The 15,956-nt window shown below is 53.6% G+C and overlaps 1 long non-coding RNA gene across 1 annotated transcript in view; it reads left to right on the top strand.

The window, feature by feature from the left end:
* The window catches only part of LOC142309857 (uncharacterized), a 43,918-nt gene extending 41,456 nt beyond the window's left edge, over positions 1 to 2,462 (top strand). Inside the window, exon 4 of the long non-coding RNA XR_012754015.1 lies at positions 2,051 to 2,462. This is a non-coding gene — a long non-coding RNA (uncharacterized LOC142309857). The remainder of the gene's footprint in view (positions 1 to 2,050) is intronic.
* Positions 2,463 to 15,956: the final 13,494 nt, after the last annotated feature.

Below are 15,956 nucleotides of genomic sequence, written 5' to 3'. Positions count from 1 at the left end.
ACTGCAACGGGCAATCTCGATCGATCGGTGCCAGAGGTCCCTCCAAGGCACAGCGTGGCCTCGGGCCACCATGCCAGGGGCCCCAGACCCAGGTGGCACTCCCACTCACTAGCTCTTGAGTGCCAACTCTCCTCCAGCACCACTCTCTGGCTATCACTCCCGTACGGAACCGTAATAGTCGCCGCCCCTGCACTTCTTCAGCACAGGGATCACTGCTAGGCTTCAGCCTCTAACACTGGTGGCAAATACATTTCTGCGGCCCTGACAGCCGTCAGGATGCCGCTCGGTAATGGAACCAGAAACTTGGAAGGTTCCACTCCCACTGCTGGAAGTAATGGGACCGACACCTCCGCAGCCAGGGTTGCAGGGTCCGGGTGCTCCGCCTCTAAGGACGGGCCTGGTGATGCAGCCGGGTCTGATCTGGTGAGGGCTCCGGGGAACCGTTGACATAACAGGGACGACAGGAGACTTCGGGGCTGCTGCTGAAGCTTCATATGAAAATGCTGCAGGTTCCGCTGCTGGGATGGATGATGGCAGCTCAGCGTCCGCCGAGGACGGGGTAGGTGACGGTAGAGTGATTGCCGCAAGCGGGGGCGGACCAGATACCTCAGCCGCCATGGCGGGATTAAGGTAATCATCAGGGACTGGGTAACCGCTTACCCTTTCTTCACTTGGGATTTCAATCTCACGGGCTCGCACCGCTACCACCAGACTCCTCATCTCTTCCCTCCAGTGATTCAGTATGAACAGGAACTGCGTCCGCATTCTCCTGCACAGCTGCTCGGTCTCCTCTTCAATCTAAGTCGCGGTCCTGGGAACAGCACGTTCCGGTGACCAGCTCCGCTCCACCATCTTGCCTCTGCATTGTCCAGGAAGAGTATGGCAGAGTCCTGGCGTCCCTGGTTCTTTTCCGCTTTCGCTACATTCAGGCACGCCCCCTCGGTTTTCTCCCAGCACTTTTTCGCGCGCTGTGGCCCTCTGGGAACTTCCGGTTCCTGTTTGAGGCTGAAGACGAAGGGCAGGGCTTCGGCTTTGCGCCCTTTTTCCAAGAAGATGGCTTTTTTTGGCGCGAAAACAGCGGAAAAATGGCGGACGTCGCGGAAAATAAGATTTTGGATTGCGATTTTCACTTCTCAAGTGTCGCGCCCCCAGGGCTGCGGTGCCGCTCGTCACCGCGCCGCTTATCACAGCGCCGCTCATCTCTTACCGGTCCAGTCCCCGTGCACCCTGACCACGGCCGCCGCTCCCGCTCTCCTCCCTCTGCTTCCCCTGCGTGTCCCGCTTGGTGGTCCCGGCGCCTCGCTGTGTCCCTGGACTCTGCTTTCAGCCCTCCTGCCTCATCTCCCCTGCGTCCTGCACTGTTCTCCGGCTCCGGGTCTTGCACATGCGCACTAGGGCGCGGGCGCGCTCTCTCCCTTTCTCTTAAAGGGCCAGCGTCTCTGAAAACAGGAAATGGCTGAATACAGGTACAGGGTATTGTTGTAGCTGTTCTGTTTTGTCACAAGTCAGCTTATGGGATCACCAGTGAGGTCCTCTGAATTAGGCCTCTTCAGACCTAATCAAGATTGAGCGCTCGGAGAAAAGACCTGCATTCATGGGAGCATGATCAGTTTTCTGTTTATTTAGCTATGGTACAGTTTATTTATACCATTTACAGATCAATGTGATATTGCAAAAAAAGGCTTCTAGCTGGACTTTACAAGTTGCTCATATGACCTTTAAGTTTTAGCAAAACAAAAATGTAGAGTCATGCATATGAGATAAGAAGAAGATAAGAACATTTAGAGACAATAATAATCCTTGAGCTTGTCTCTCATTCTCAAGGCTCCATAATGACTATGAGCTACCACCAGATATACTTACTAATGGAACAATAACATATCTTTAATAAAGAAATAGAGAAACTATTAACCCTTCTATATCAGTATATAAGACTTCCTTTTCCATGTGGGCGCTGCCTGTTCAATGTGTACCAGTAGCCGTGTCTCTTGTGCTAGCGTTCAGGTCCCCTGTGTCTTGTGCCCAGGGTTAACCCTGTCTCTATCCGCAGATCCCAACTGCTGCCTGTGCGTATCCGGTCTTCCGACTTTCCAGGAGAATCCCCGGTGTCAGACTGTTGTGGATCCCGTCATCTTCCTCCAGCCTGTACTCATCACCGATCCTGGACTCCGCCCGGTATCGCCTGACTACACCCTCGCTGGTCCCGGATTCCATTTGCCATCTCCAGTCGGCACCTGTACCCAGTTCTTCTCAGTCCACGTCTTTCCTTGGACCTGCCTCCATATCCTGTGTGGACATCTTCGGACGCTATCCCGCAACGCTCCCGTGTCCCGGCTGCTGCGCATCTAGGCCTTCTGGGGAGATTGCCAGACAGCCCCTGTATAGGGGTTCGCTCCTGGTGGTCTCCTTGGGGGAGTCCGGTGCGTTGTCCCGTGGATCCTCCTCTGCACCGAACATTACATCAAGGCGCACATCACCCAGGTTAGTGGGTCCTGCTTGCATCCTGTTCGTGACGCCAAGTATTCCTTAAGGTGTACCGCCCCCGCGACAGCCGACGGGCTGCTCGGATCTGGATCCACAGTGGCTCGAGGAGTCTCCGGATCCGAGGCGGGGTCGCGCGGCTGCCTCGGAAATAAAAAGGGGGGATTTGTGTTTTGAGGTGGTGAATGGGATAATGTTCGTGACACCACCCAGGATGTGGGGTAATGGGAAAGACCACCGCTGCTGTTGGGGAGCCCGGTGACGGTTTTGAAACAGCAGGATGTTTTAACCCCTCCGTGGGTAGGGGCCTGGTGTCCCGGGGCCCGATGATGGATGGAGTGGGGAACCCGTCGGGGTGAAGAGATATCGGGTAGTCACAGTCCAAAGTCACTGACGTTGACACCAGGTAAATCAAACTCTTGAATGCCCTGTTTTTCTTGGTTGAGCACACTGGGTCCATGCCCCTTTGGTGTTGCTGGTGGTCTGAAGCCTTGTCCCTTAGCACTGTGTGTAACTTGGTGGATCCCTTTCACCTAGGACTACTCGGGTCCCGCTCACCTGCATGGCTAGCAAGGTGAGTCTGCTCTCAGGGATCACGCTTGGGATTTTCTGGACGATTTTGGGAAGTCCTATCCCCCTCGTTGCACTACTACCCCGATTCTAGAGTGGGTGGGGAACGGTTCCTGAAGATTCCGTTCCCGTCGGGTGAATTACTGGGCTGCGTGAAGCTACTTCCCAGCCTAGGGTCCTAGTACCCCGTCGTGCCCTGGCCCCTGCCTGGTTGTAGCACAAGGCAGCCGGCCTGCTCTCTGTAGCAGCACCATACTCCCTGTCACTACCCCCTGCGACCGGGGTTCCAGCCTCTTCTGGCCAGGCCAACGTCTGGCACCTGGGACGGGTACAGGAGCCCAGCTCCACAGCGTGACCTGCACTGTCACCGCTGTCTCACTGCTCAACTCTACTCTACTCAACTCAACTACTCACATCTCTGCCCTCCCTCTTCCATCCCCCCATCTGTGTGGCCCTATTCCCCTCAGGCTGCCCAATGGGTGGTTGGTGGGTGTGGTGCAGAGTGTTCCTCAGGATTTATGTACACCTGCTGGTAGCAACACCAAATGAACAGGACCCGTAACCAAGGAGGAGCGGGTACCATGCAGAAGGGCAGGTTGCACGGCACCCTTGTGACAACCTGATAGGCCAGGGCATCACACATCTTTGGCTCACTGAGCACTTACCTGCTCCAAGCACCGGCGTCCTCTCATCCTCTCCTCTGTATTCCCTCCTCCTCCGCGGTACTCTGCAGACACACTGACGCTGGCAACCTCACCACGCTGCCGTGACCTCTGCAGCGTCAGCGGATCGCTGCACACCAGGTCAGGAATCAGACAGGCTCCACTGAACCCGGAAGTGCGGCGCGGAGGTACGGGGATTAATTTGTCTTAAAAACACTAACACAAGTGAATACAGAGAATCGGATTGCCGGAGCGGTTTCTTGCCGGTTCTGGGAACCGGCAGCTATTTTAACAACGGTTCGCCCGAACCGGACAGAACCGGCTGAATCCCACCCCTGTTCCAGACTCTTCGGGATACGCTGCTCAGCGTTGTCCCAGAGGTGACTTTTAGCTTTGGGGGGGAGACATACACAATTCTTGCACAGGGGCCCTTTGCTCTCAGTGTCCACCCCTGCATTATACCTTACATTATATAGGGACACATGATCCAAAACATTAACAGTATAAACACCACTACATTTTATACTATATATTATACAAGAACATATCACATTATTAAGGCTTATAACAATAAGGATAACGTCTGGAACACCATTCTAAGTCTGAACTGGGTGCAAAAACCTAAAAAAACATCACTATGGGGAGATAAGGTATGCACACCAGTGACTATGTAAGGGGAATACATGAAATAGCAGAAACTGCTGTGTGAATACTGACTTGAAAAATCCAATAGCTATATGTAAGAGTGAAAATGTGAAAAATGGAAATTGCATTGATCAATTCAGTAGCTAAATTTCTCTTGATTCATATGTTCATGGCAGTAATGCAGATTCCATTTTTCACATTTTCACTCTTACATATAGCTATTGGATTTTTCAAGTCAGTATTCACACAGCAGTTTCTGCTATTTCATGTATTCCCCTTACATAGTCACTGGTGTGCATACCTTATCTCCCCATAATTATTAAGGTTTATGACACTCTATATCTAGAGATGAGCGCATACCGTAATATTCATTATTGCTACACTCTAACTAATACTTTGTGATATTGGTGTATTCGTTATGAATGATGAGTGCAAATCGAGTCAATGGGAAATGTGAGAATTTTCTTCTGGACCCAACAAAGAGGTCTGGGAGCTTGACGAAAAGGCTGAAATTATTGGTAAAGTGATGAAACTGAATGGGGAGAGCTTGGAGAATATGCCTGCATGCATTTCTGACTCACATATGGTTTCTCGGAATGAGGATGTCACAGTATTACGCCACTTATTCGCACTCTCTCTCTCTCTGTCTCTCTCCTAGCACTTCATACTCACCGATCACCGGTGGGGCTGTCACACTGGTCCCACAGACTCTCGTTCTTCTTCCCTATCTGCTCATTAGGTTCATACATATTCACTGCACCCGCTCATTAGGCTCATACATATTTACTGCTTCAACTGTCTATGATTGCTTGCCGTCAGATGCGCCCCCATGCTGAGTGACAGCTGTCTGACAGCAACCAATCACAGCCACCAGTGGGCGGGTCTATATCGTACAGTAAAATAAATAAATGAGTAAATAATTTATAAAATACGACGTGCGGTCCCTCTAATTTTGATACCCAGCCAAGATAAAGCCTCACAGCTGAGGGCTGGTATTCTCAGGCTGGGGAGACCATTATTGGGAGCCCCCCAGCCTAAAAATATTAGCCAGCAGCCACCCAGAATTGCCGCATCCATTAGATGTAACAGTATCGGCACTTTACCTGGCTCATCTTGATTGCCCTGATGCGGTGGCAATCGGAGTAATTAGGGGTTAATAACAGTACACAGTTTTCATCAAGTCTAGAGATAGTGATGGGAAGGGATCTTCTATGAGACCCCCCCATCACTAATTCTATAAATAAAAAGAAATACACATACATTGAGAAATATCCTTTATTTGGAAAAAAATACAAAACTATCCTCTTTCACCACTTTATTAACCCCCAAACACCCAGGTCCGACTTAATCTACACAAGGTCCCACGATGGTCCTGGCTCTGCTACATTCGAGCCTGGAGAGACCAAAAACATGTCCAATCTCTCCAGGCTCCGGGAAACACTGACAAGAAGGACCCGGATGGCAGCAGTGATGTCACTCAGTTCATTGGAGGTCATACCCGGGTTCCCATGGTATCACCTCTGGTGACCCGAAGCCCTCTGGCTTAAAGTGCGGGGCCGTGTCCCGCACCTTAATGAAAGAATTAGTGTGCACACAGCCGGTTAAATTAAGAGGTGCTGGTAGATGGGATATGACTTCCCAGGTAGTATATAATAAAGTTCACCGCACTCTCCAATAGTTTTTAGTCATGTCCCATACCTTGGCAGTACTTTAACAGTGACAGTGCCAGCATGGAGATGGAGGCTGTCCCACACTTCCCGGATGGCATTGTCAGTGTTAAAATGCGGGGCCATGTTCCGCTCCCTGCCAGCCCTTCAACACTGACAATTCCGTCCGGGGAGTGCGGGGCAGCCTGCACCTCTATACCGACACTGCTACTGCTAAAGTGCGAGACCGTGTCCCGCTCTCCGCCAGCACTTTTACACTGATAGTGCCGGCATGGAGGTGCGGGCTGCCCCGCACTCCCCGGATGGCATTGTCAGTGTTGAATGGCTGGCAGGGAGCGAAACAACCCCTTTAATTGTAAAATTAAGCAGTGTAGTATCCTCAGTTCTAACAATGTGTAATATACTCCCTTTCAGGATTCAGCTCTGCTTGCTGGTGTTACGTCCGGATGGTGGAAGCACTGGACCGTACACCGATTTCCCCTGAGGAGGCAGCCAGGCCGGTCACCCCGCCAGAGGGTCCTGATGCACGGCAGCCGAAGCACTATTGGTAGCCAGACAGTCCGTAGAGGAGCAGGAAAGGTGTATGTTGCTGAACCCACGGAGTTCTGGACGGTAGTCCGGGTGACGAGGCTCAGGGTCCGAGGCCGGGTTGTAGGGTCAGGCGGAATCCGGAACCTGCTGAGCGATGGGGCGGGTCACCGAACGGAGCCAGGGATTGGAGACTGGCGGAGCTGCAGAGGTGGTGGAACATCCGCCGAATTCACCGTCAGGGTCCAGGAATGGACTTGGTTCGGAGCGGCTGGCGTGGCAGGACAGGCTCTGCGAGACAGACAGGGTTAATACAGGGCAAAGCACAGGGTAAAGCAATACGGGGACCTGAACACTAGCTTGCTAAACACGTAGAACAGGCCCCGCCCACCAGGAAAGAGAACCCTAATATACCCTGTACCTGTCTATGCAATATCCTGTTTCTGGGTGCTGGCCCTTTAAGAGAGGGTCAATGACCGCGCGCGCGCGCCTTAATGCGCATGCGCGAGGCCCGTGTGCCAGAAGCCAGTCCAGGAAGCGGTGAGGAGGAAGCAGGAGTGCCCGGATTGTGTGTCCCATGTCGCAGAGGAGCGCCGGGAGCGGGGAGCAGGACACAAGGAGGATGCAGGCGAGGAGGACGGGACCGGGACCGGGGTGGTGAGCAGGGGACGCCGGCGGGAACTGGGGAGCGGACCACGGGGACCGGAGAGCGGGGCACGGGGACCGGAGAGCGGGGCACGGGGACCGGAGAGCGGGGCCCGGGGACCGGGAAGCGTGACAGTACCCCCTCCCCCACGCCCCCCTCCCCGCAACCAGGACAGGAAGGCACGTATCAGAGGAGTGCCAACATTCTCCCGGGGCTCCCAGGACCTATCCTCGGGACCATACCCTGCCCAGCCCACCAGAAAGTATTGCCGACCTCGCACGGTCTTCATGGCCACGATATCCCTTACCGCATAGATGTCATCGTCAGCGATGGGAGGAGGAGCAGTACCGGCATCAGCGGAGAAGGGACCAAGGACAACAGGCTTGAGCAGGGAGACATGGAAGGAGTTGGGTATCCGCATTGTGGCCGGGAGCTGCAGCTTGTAGGAGACTGCATTAATCTTGCTGATGACTTTAAACGGCCCGATGTAACGAGGACCCAACTTGTACGATGGCAACTTCAATCGGACATATTTGGACGCAAGCCAGACCAAATCACCAGGGGAGAAACACGGGGGATCCAGGCGCCGTTTGTCCGCATGTCTCTTCATCCGCAAAGAAGCACGCTCTAGGGAAGTCTTGACAGAGCTCCATATGGCTGAGAAGTCTTGGACCAGAGCATCTGCTGCGGGGACGTCGGAAGCCGAGGATACTGGCAATGGGACAGAAGGCTGAAGTCCGTAAACGACTCGGAAGGGAGAGCAGGAAGTGGACTCGCTGATGTGGTGGTTGTGGGAGAACTCAGCCGAAGGAAGAAGCGCGGACCAGTCATCGTGATGGGCATTAACGTAGTGGCGCAGGAAGGAGGTCAGGTTCTGATTGACCCGTTCCACTTGCCCATTCGACTGAGGATGGTAGGCTGAAGAGAAGTCCAGAGATACTCCCAGATGTTTGCAGAGGGCCCTCCAGAAGTGCGAGGTAAACTGAGTTCCTCTGTCGGACACAATGTGTGCGGGAAAGCCATGCAATCGGAATATATGTTGTATGAAGGAGTCAGCTAGTTCCTGGGCAGAGGGCAGCCCGGCCATGGGAATGAAGTGAGCCATTTTTGAGAAACGGTCCACCACAACCCATATGACTGTGTGTCCGGAGGATAAGGGTAAGTCCATTGCAATATGTTGCCACGGAACGGAAGGAATGGGCAGAGGCAGAAGACGTCCATATGGTAGGTGCTTGGGTGTCTTGTTCCGGGCACAGGACGAACAGGCTGAGACGAAGGTTGCGACGTCTTTACGGAGAGACGGCCACCAGTAGTGATGGACAATCGTACTCCACGTCTTCTTCTGACCAGCGTGGCCGGCGATCTTTGAGGCATGGCCCCATTGCAGGACTCTGTGTCTGTCAGTATCAGAGACATAGGTTTTCCCAGGGGGTATCTGAGTCAGAGCGACAGGAGCCACCGGAATGACTTTACTGGGGCTGATGATCGGCTGGAACGTCTCCTCCTCCAGCTCAATGGGCACGAAGGACCTAGACAAGGCGTCTGCCCGCACGTTCTTGTCCGCGGGCCGAAAATGGAGTTGGAAATCAAAACGAGCGAAAAACAAGGACCAGCGGGCTTGTCGTGGGTTCAGTCTTTGGGCTGACCGCAGATACTCCAGATTCTTGTGGTCCGTGTAGATAATCACAGGATATACAGCTCCCTCCAAGAGGTAGCGCCATTCCTCCAAGGCCAGCTTGACGGCCAGTAGCTCCCGATCACCGATGGTGTAGTTGCGTTCGGGTGCCGAGAAGCTCTTGGAGAAGAATCCGCATGTAACCATCTTCCCGGAGCAGGATTTCTGCATCAACACTGCCCCGGCCCCTGAGGAGGAGGCATCCACCTCCAAGGTGAACTGTCGGTTCAATTCAGGGCGATGAAGAACTTGGGAGGAAGAAAACGCCTGTTTCAATGAGCAGAACGCGGCATCGGCCGCCGGTGGCCAGTCCTTAGGATTAGCTCCCTTCTTGGTCAAGGCAGAGAGAGGCGCAGTCAAGGCAGAGAAGTGCGGGATGAATTGCCGATAATAGTTCGCAAAGCCAAGGAAGCGTTGGATAGCCTTCAGTCCGGATGGAGGAGGCCAGTTGAGGATGGAAGACACTTTCTCGGGGTCCATCTGCAGGCCGGTGTCCGAGATTACATAACCCAGAAAGGGAAGGGACGACTTTTCAAAGACGCACTTCTCGTATTTGGCGTACAGACGGTTCTCTCTAAGCCTTTGGAGTACTAGCTGCACGTTCTCTCTGTGGGTCTGTAGGTCCAGAGAGAAGACCAGGATGTCGTCCAGATACACCACGACACAGACGTAGAGGAGATCTCTGAACACGTCGTTTACCAATTCTTGGAAGACTGCCGGAGCATTACACAGACCAAAGGGCATGACACAATACTCGTAGTGCCCATCCCGAGTGTTGAATGCGGTCTTCCATTCGTCTCCAGAGCGAATGCGAACCAGGTTATAGGCCCCACGGAGGTCCAACTTGGTAAATACACGAGCTCCTCGGAGCCGATCGAATAGTTCGGGGATGAGAGGCAGAGGGTATTTGTTTTTTACGGTGATCTGGTTTAATCCCCGGTAGTCAATGCAAGGGCGCAGATCACCCTCCTTCTTCTTGACAAAGAAAAACCCTGCTCCGGCAGGGGACGAGGATCTCCGAATGAAGCCCTTAGCCAGGCTCTCGGTGATATAGGCAGACATGGCCCGTGTTTCAGCAGGGGACAAGGGGTATATTCTTCCTCTAGGAGGCGTAGTTCCTGGCAATAGATCGATGGCACAGTCGTAGGACGATGAGGCGGTAGTACCTCCGACTCCTTTTTATCAAACACGTCCGAGAAGGACCAGTAGGCAGAAGGCAATCCTGGTAGAGACTCTGGAACCGGAGGTCATCGGATGGGCTGGATGGATTTCAGGCATCTCTCGTGACACGAGGAGCCCCATCGGGTAATTTCACCTGTACTCCAGCTGACCGACGGTTCGTGTGCCCGTAACCATGGGAGTCCCAGCAGGATCTGATGAGACATGCGCGGGAGGACGTAGAAGGTGATCTTCTCGGTGTGCAGGGCACCGATCCGTAAGTCCACAGGCATGGTGATCAGTGAGACGGTGTCAGAGAGGGGTCTCCCATCTACATAGGCGATCACCAGCGGTTTTTCCAGTGGGAGAACAGGCACCTGGTACTTATCCACTGTGGCCTGCTGGATGAAGTTGCCTGCTGCTCCGGAATCGAGATACGCCTCTGCCGTGAACCGGGTCTCTTCTGTAGTGACTTGAACAGTCCATGTAACGGAGTCTGAGAGAGTCCCAGCACCTAGGGTGGCCTCTCCTACCAAGCCTAGGCTTTGGAGTTTCCCGGCTTCTCGGGACAAGAGCGTAGCAGGTGTGTGCCATCACCGCAGTAGAAGCAGAGACCCTTTGCTAGTCGTTCTGCTCTGCATTGCTCAGACTGCCTCAGGCGGTCAATCTGCATGGGCTCGATGGTAGACGCGCCAGGTGACGCCGACTGGGGAGCGATGGACTTCTGTGGTGGGGAGGTGTGCCTTATCGGACGCCTCTCGCGGGACACCTCTTTGGCTCGTTCCTGAAAGCGAAGATCCACTCGAGTCGCTAGATCAATCAGGGCATCCAGGGTGGAAGGCACGTCACGACCAGCCAGCTCATCTTTAATACGACCCGAGAGTCCTTCCCAGAAGGCGGCGGTTAGAGCCTCATTGTTCCACCCTAATTCCGAAGCCAAGGTGCGAAAACGTATAGCATATTGGCCCACCGTCAGAGTCCCCTGACGTAGCCGGAGGAGGGATGAGGCAGACGCGGAGGCGCGTCCGGGCTCGTCAAAGGTGCCACGAAAAGCCTGCAGGAACTCCTGGATGTCGGCGGTTACCGGATCCTCCTTTTCCCACAAGGGGTTCATCCAGGCCAGTGCCTCTCCCTCTAGATGGGACATCATGAACGCGACCTTGGCTTGGTCAGAGGCAAAAAGGTGCGGCAGCAGCTTGAAATGGAGGGAGCATTGATTTATGAATCCCCTGCAGGTCTTGGGATCTCCGGCGTACCGGGGTGGTGAGGCCAAACGAAGTTTGGAAGTATCCGAGGAGGCTGCCACGGGAGCTGCGGCCGTGGATTGCACAGTGGACACCTGAGATGCCAAGGACGTGGCCGTTGCTTGTAGCGTGTTCAGGCGGGTATCCACAGAAGACATGAAGGACAGCATGCGGGTCTGGGTCTCGCGCTGTCGTACGAGTTCCTGCTGCAAGGCCGCTAGTGCTTCGGCGGGATCCATGGCCTGTTCTAGCTGTTACATCCGGATGGTGGAAGCACTGGACCGTACACCGATTTCCCCTGAGGAGGCAGCCAGGCCGGTCACCCCGCTAGAGGGTCCTGATGCACGGCAGCCGAAGCACTATTGGTAGCCAGACAGTCCGTAGAGGAGCAGGAAAGGTGTATGTTGCTGAACCCACGGAGTTCTGGACGGTAGTCCGGGTGACGAGGCTCAGGGTCCGAGGCCGGGTTGTAGGGTCAGGCGGAATCCGGAACCTGCTGGCGATGGGGCGGGTCACCGAACGGAGCCAGGGACTGGAGACTGGCGGAGCTGCAGAGGTGGTGGAACATCCGCCGAAGTCACCGTCAGGGTCCAGGAATGGACTTGGTTCAGAGCGGCTGGCGTGGCAGGACAGGCTCTGCGAGACAGACAGGGTTAATACAGGGCAAAGCACAGGGTAAAGCAATACGGGGACCTGAACACTAGCTTGCTAAACACGTAGAACAGGCCCCGCCCACCAGGAAAGAGAACCCTAATATACCCTGTACCTGTCTATGCAATATCCTGTTTCTGGGTGCTGGCCCTTTAAGAGAGGGTCAATGACCGCGCGCGCGCCCTAATGCGCATGCGCGAGGCCCATGTGCCAGAAGCCAGTCCAGGAAGCAGTGAGGAGGAAGCAGGAGCGCCCGGCTGTGTGTCCCATGTCGCAGAGGAGCGCCGGGAGCGGGGAGCAGGACACAAGGAGGATGCAGGCGAGGAGGACGGGACCGGGACCGGGGTGGTGAGCAGGGGACGTCGGCGGGAACCGGGGAGCGGACCACGGGGACCGGAGTGCGGGGCACGGGGACCGGAGAGCGGGGCCCGGGGACCGGGAAGCGTGACAGCTGGTTCCAGCAGTCATCAAATGGCCGCTCCACTTATATGTGATTTTCATACTTGCATGTGACATCTGGCTTTTCTTCCTGTGTTTCTCATTGAACATTGAGATAAGCTCATCATCACGTGACTGTAAAGGGGGCTTTACACGCTACGATATCGTTAATGTTTTATCGTCGGGGTCACGTTGTTAGTGACGCACATCCGGCGTCATTAACTCATTAACGATATCGCAGCGTGTGACACTTACCAGCGACGTTAAGCGACCTTAAAAATGGTGAAAATCGTTCACCATGGAGAGGTCGTCCCAAAACCAAAAATCGGTAATGGTTGATTATCGATGTGGTTCGTCGCTCATGTGGCAGCACACATCGCTATGTGTGACACCGCAGGAGCGAGGAACGTCTCCTTACCTGCCGCCGGCCGCAATGTGGAAGGAAGAAGGTGGGCGTGATGTTACGTCCCACTCATCTCCACCCCTCCGCTTTGATTGGCCGGCTGCTTAGTGACGTTGCGGTGACGTCGCTGTGATGCCGAACGTCCCTCCCCCTTTAGGGAGGAACTGTTCGGCAGTCACAGCGACGCCGCCGACCAGGTAAGTGCGTATGACGCTGCCGCAGCGAACATTATCGATCACACGAAATCGCATGCACGACGAGGGCGGGTGCTTTTGCGTACGATATCGCTAGCAATTGCTAGCGATATCGTAGCGTGTAAAGCCCGCTTAAGTGTGCATATCAACTATGAGTGATTGGTCACATGACGACCACCCAAACTCCTTGGTTGGGGGCGGGCGCCAAACTGAATTCTTGCTCCGGTTGCTGGAAAGCCTAGATACACCTCTGATGTGTGGGCACCATCCAGATATTGTGTTCAGACACCATCCAGACATTGTGTGTGGGCACCATCCAGATATAGTGTGTGGGCACAATCCAGATATTGTGTTCAGACACCATCCAGACATTGTGTGTGGGCACCATCCAGACATTGTGTGTGGCATTATCCAGACATAGTGTGTGAGCACCATCCAGATATTGTGTTCAGACTCCATCCAGACATTCTGTGTGGGCACCATACAGACATTCTGTGTGGGCACTATTCACACATTGTGTACGGGCACCATCCAGACATTGTGTCCTGGCACCATCCAGATATTGTGTTCAAGCACCATCCAGACATTGTGTACAGGCACCATACAGACATTGTGTATGGGCACCATTCAGACATTGTGTACGGGCACCATTCAGATATTGTGTCCTGGCACCATCCAGATATTGTGTTCAGGCACAAACATTGTGTGTGGGCACCATCCAGACATTGTGTGTGGGCACCATCCAGACATTGTGTTCGGGCACCATTCAGACAATGTGTACGGGCACCATCCAGACATTGTGTCCTGGCACCATCCAGATATTGTGTTCAGGCACCATCCACATATTGTGTTCAGACACCATCCAGACATTGTGTTCAGACACCATCCAGATATTGTGTACAGGCACCATCCAGATATTGTGTGTGGGCACCATCGAGACATTGTGGACGGACACCATCCAGACATTGCGTACAGGCACCATCCAGATATTGTGTACGGGCACCATCCAGATATTGTGTTCAGACACCATCCAGACATTGTGTTCAGACACCATCCAGACATTGTGTGTGGGCACCATCCAGATATTGTGTGTGGGCACCATCCAGACATTGTGTACGGGCACCATCCAGATATTGTGTGTGGGCACCATCCAGATATTGTGTACGGACACCATCCAGATATTGTGTACGAGCACCATACAGACATTGTGTACGGGCACCATTCAGACATTGTGTGTGGGCACCATCCAGATATTGTGTTCAGACACCATCCAGATATTGTGTTCAGGCACCATCCAGATATTGTGTTCAGGCACCATCCAGACATTGTGTGTGGGCACCATCCAGACATTGTGTGTGGGCACCATCCAGATATTGTGTATGGACACCATCCAGATATTGTGTACCGGCACCATCCAGACATTGTGTGTGGGGGCACCATCCAGACATTGTGTTCAGACACCATCCAGACATTGTGTGTGGGCACCATCCAGATATTGTGTGTGGGCACCATCCAGATATTGTGTGTGGGCACCATCCAGACATTGTGTACGGGCACCATCCAGATATTGTGTGTGGGCACCATCCAGACATTGTGTCCTGGCACCATCCAGATATTGTGTTCAGGCACCATCCAGACATTGTGTGTGGGCACCATCCAGATATTGTGTGTGGGCACCATCCAGATATTGTGTACGGACACCATCCAGATATTGTGTACGGACACCATCCAGATATTGTGTACGGGCACCATACAGACATTGTGTACGGGCACCATTCAGACATTGTGTGTGGGCACCATCCAGATATTGTGTTCAGACACCATCCAGATATTGTGTTCAGGCACCATCCAGACATTGTGTGTGGGCACCATCCAGACATTGTGTGTGGGCACCATCCAGATATTGTGTATGGACACCATCCAGATATTGTGTACAGGCACCATCCAGACATTGTGTGTGGGGGCACCATCCAGACATTGTGTGTGGGCACCATCCAGACATTGTGTGTGGGCACCATCCAGATATTGTGTATGGACACCATCCACATATTGTGTACAGGCACCATCCAGACATTGTGTGTGGGCACCATCCAGACATTGTGTGTGGGCACCATCCAGATCTTGTGTTCAGACACCATCCAGACATTGTGTGTGGGCACCATCCAGATATTGTGTTCAGACACCATCCAAACATTGTGTCCTGGCACCATCCAGACATTGTGTGTGGGCACCATCCAGACATTGTGTGTGGGCACCTTCCAGACATTGTGTGTGGGCACCATCCAGACATTGTGTGTGGGCACCATCCAGATATTGTGTATGGACACCATCCAGATATTGTGTACAGGCACCATCCAGACATTGTGTGTGGGCACCATCCAGACATTGTGTGTGGGCACCATCCAGATCTTGTGTTCAGACACCATCCAGACATTGTGTACAGGCGCCATCCAGACATTGTGTGTGGGCACCATCCAGACATTGTGTGTGGGCACCATCCAGACATTGTGTGTGGGCACCTTCCAGACATTGTGTGTGGGCACCATCCAGACATTGTGTGTGGGCACCATCCAGATATTGTGTATGGACACCATCCAGATATTGTGTACAGGCACCATCCAGACATTGTGTGTGGGCACCATCCAGACATTGTGTGTGGGCACCATCCAGATCTTGTGTTCAGACACCATCCAGACATTGTGTACAGGCGCCATCCAGACATTGTGTGTGGGCACCATCCAGACATTGTGTGTGGGCACCATCCAGATATTGTGTATGGACACCATCCAGATATTGTGTACAGGCACCATCCAGACATTGTGTGTGGGCACCATCCAGACATTGTGTGTGGGCACCATCCAGATCTTGTGTTCAGACACCATCCAGACATTGTGTACAGGCGCCATCCAGACATTGTGTGTGGGCACCATCCAGACATTGTGTGTGGGCACCATCCAGACATTGTGTGTGGGCACCTTCCAGACATTGTGTGTG

The sequence above is a fragment of the Anomaloglossus baeobatrachus genome, chromosome 5, assembly GCF_048569485.1.
Source record: "Anomaloglossus baeobatrachus isolate aAnoBae1 chromosome 5, aAnoBae1.hap1, whole genome shotgun sequence".
Classification (NCBI taxonomy): Eukaryota; Metazoa; Chordata; class Amphibia; order Anura; family Aromobatidae; genus Anomaloglossus; species Anomaloglossus baeobatrachus.
Note: the sequence above shows the minus strand (reverse complement) of the source record. Positions and strands in the feature narration are given on the sequence as shown.